Source organism: Dasypus novemcinctus, chromosome 8 (genome assembly GCF_030445035.2).
Source record: "Dasypus novemcinctus isolate mDasNov1 chromosome 8, mDasNov1.1.hap2, whole genome shotgun sequence".
Taxonomy (NCBI): domain Eukaryota; kingdom Metazoa; phylum Chordata; class Mammalia; order Cingulata; family Dasypodidae; genus Dasypus; species Dasypus novemcinctus.
In genome coordinates this window covers 5,065,112-5,068,787 of record NC_080680.1, presented here as the reverse complement: position 1 = coordinate 5,068,787, position 3,676 = coordinate 5,065,112, and positions in this window count along the sequence as shown.

Genomic DNA, 3,676 nt, shown 5'->3' with positions numbered 1-3,676 from the left:
GTGTTGGGAGTTTGAGAAGACAGAAAATGACCCTCTACTTTTTCTCAGAGAAGCCCTTGAGGCCTCCTCTCAGGCTCCATCTCCCCAGATCCTTTCCTGGGTCTGGGGGCTTCCACTGCCCCCATAGGGTCTTCCTTCCACAACCTCTAGGCCTTTCTTTTTCTTTTCCTGCACCCTAGCCATACAGGGGCTTGGGCTTTTCACTCTCCTGCCTATCCCTGCCTCATGACCTCTTCTAGGCCTGCAGCTTGGAAACTTAAGATGATCTTTTAAGCTTTAGGTCCATGTTGGGATGGGAATGGGGGTGAAGCAAAGCAGAGATTCCAATCCCCACCTCTATGGTGCAGAGAAAGACCTTGGGAGCACGGTGGGGGGGATTTGAGTTTTGGACAGCAACAAAAACATGTTCTTGATCTTATTCTGTATTCCTATGGGTATAAAACCATTGTAAATAAGACCTTTTGAAGTGGTCATTTTTAGGTAAGGAAGGGCCAGCTGGATAAGGGTGATCTGGATCCATGTTACTGGAGACCTTTAAAAGAGAAGTAACGGGAAGCCAGGAGTCAGAGAAAGCCACAGGGAAGGCCCAGGAGCCCAAAGTCAGCAGAAACAGGAATAGGGGACACAAGGAGCCAGAGATGGTCCCATGACCGGAGGTAGAGGTACGAGCCAAGGAGCTCCAAAGACTCTGTAACCAGCACCGGAAAGATACAGACTCAAGGGAAAGCAATTTCTTGATGATGCCTTGGTTTTTGAATGACCAGGCTCCAAAACAGTGAGCCAGTAAATTCCTGTTAATGCAACCCATAGCATGGCATTTATGGTAGCACCTAGAACTCTAAGACTGGAGGGCCACCACCATCACAGGGTAAATCTCCAATTTATTGTTGTGTGCTTTTCAGGTTGCATGGTGTGCTCTCTCCCACATCCTCTCAATAATCCTGGTTGGGGGCAGTCGCTCATAACTCTTGTGCTTTATAAATGGAGCAATGGAATCCCAAAGAAGGCAGTTGTTGGCAGGGTCAAAAAGGGAATGAGTGCCAAAACTCCTGGGCAGGACAGCATTGGTGAGAGGTCCCAGCTCAGATTTTTTTTTCTTTTCTTTGTTAATTTATTGAAGTATATTACACATACATAAACATGTATAAACAATAAGTGTATAATTATAGTTGTAAACTTAGAAAACAAACATATATAATATCATAGAGGACTTTCATAACTCACCCTACCACCAATAACTTGTATTGTTGTTAAACCTTTTTAACTAATGATTAAAGACCACTGTCAAAATATTACTACTAACCAAAGTATTTTCCCCCAGTCAACCCTATTATTATCTTTAAATCACTTATTTATGAACATACATAAACAATTAAGTGTATAGTAAAAGTTGTGAACTTACAAAGCAAACATGGAAAACATCATACAAGGATCCCATACATCAACCCTCCACCAACACCTTGCATTGTCATGAGAAGTTTGTTACAAATTATGAAAGAATATTGTCAAAATCTTACTACTAATCATAGTCCTTATCTTATATTTGATGTGTTTTTCCTCCAAACCACCCTATTATTATTTTTTAAATATGTTTTTTTATGACAGAAGTTGTAAACTTATAAAACAATCATTCACATGTGCAGAATTCCCAAACAACACCCCTCCATTGACACACCACAGTATGGTGGAACATTTGCTACAGATACGATAATATCATCTGATTGTTAACATGTTCACAGTGTACATTTGGCTCACATTTTCCATACTGCCTCATTGTCAACACAATACATCTTTTGCATAGATGCAAGAACATTATATTATTACTGCTAAGCGAAGTCAATAGGTCACTCCAACTGTATTTTTCCCATACTTCTCTCCATTCCCGACACCCTGCAGTAGTGATGTACTTTTGCTCTACCTCACAAAGGACACTCCTGCATCTGTACCATCAACCACAATTCTCATTCACCTCTTGGTTTATTGCACTATTCAGATCCTAGATTATTCTCTAACATTCTGTCAATTGGCATTTACATACCTAGACTACTATTTTCAGCCACATCCCCATTTATAAACTAGTTACTCACTATGTGTTACCATTCACTCTATACATTTCCACACTTTTACAGAAAAGCTAATTAAAACTTCTATATACATTAAACATTAGTAGTCCATTTCAGTCCTTCTCTTATCACCTTTAAGAATTCACCACCTACCACCAGGCTTGAAGATATTTTCCTACTGTTTATTCAAGAAATTTTATGGTTCTTGCTTTTATTTTTATGTTTTGATCCATTTTTAGTTAATTTTTGGATAAGATGTGAAATAGGAGTCCTCTTCCTTCTTTCAGCTATGGCTATCCAATTCTTTCAGTACCATTTGTTGAATAGACTATTTTGCCCGAGCTATGGGGGTTTTACAGACTTATCAAAAATCACTTGACCGTATATGTGAGGGTCTGTTTCTAAACCATCAATTTGTATCTACCTAATATGATTTAAAGTCTGAAGATGAGGGGCTCACTTTTCCTTTTTATGATGTTTCTGGCTTCTTGCTATTCAAGACTCCTTACCCTTCCAAATAAATTTGATGATCATGTTTTCAATTTTTTTTAATGCTGGTGGAATTTTTATTGGGATTGCATTGAATCTGTATTTTAATTTGAGTAGAATTGACATCTTAATGATATTTAGTCTTCCAATCCATAAGCATGGAATGTTCTTCCACTCCTTTATGCCTTTTTGATTTCTTTTCACATTGAGTTGCAGTTTTCTGAATACAAGTGCTTTACATCATCGGTTAAGTTTCTTCCTGACTATTTGAGTTTTATCTGTCATACTTTATTTGCACCACTCTTTTGATACTTTTACTTACTTTTATTGATACAATCTTCATTTCTAGACTCTCTTCCAGGGCTCTCTCTCCTGTCTTTTCTTTTCAGGCTATAGCATTCCCTTTGGTGTTTCCTGAAAATCTGGTCTCTTGCTTAAAAATTCAGTTTCTGTTTATCTGTGAATATTCTAATCTTGCCCTCATTTTTGAAAGACAGTCTTGCTGGATGTAAGATTCTTGGCTGGAAGTTTTTCTCTTGCAGTATCTTAAATATATCAGACTACTCTCTTCTTGCCTCCATGGTTTCTGGTGAGAAATCAGCACTTAATCTTATTGGGTATCCCTTATATGTTATGCGCTGCTTTTCTCTTGCTGCTCTCAGAATTCTCTCTTTGTCTTTGGCATTTGACATTCTGATGAGTATATGTCTCAGAGTTGGTCTATTCAGACTTTTTTGGATGGGAGTATGTTGTGCTTCTTGGACATGGATATCTATGTCCTTCAATAGGGTTGGGAAATTTTCTACCATTATTTCTTCAAATATTCCTTCTGTCCCCTTTCCCTCCTCTTCTCCTTCAGGGACACTCATGACATATATGTTTGCACACCTTTTGCTGTCATTTAGTTCCCAGAGATGTTGTTGAATTTTTTTCCATTCTTTTCTTCATTTGTTCTCTTGTATGTTCACTTTCAGAGGCCATTTCTTCAAGTTCACCAATCCTTCCTTCTGTTTGCTCAAATCTGCTATTATATGATTCCAATGTCTTTTAAATTTCATTTATTGCACCTTTCATTACCATAAGATCTGCTATTTTTCTATGTATGCTTTCAAGTTCTTCTTTGT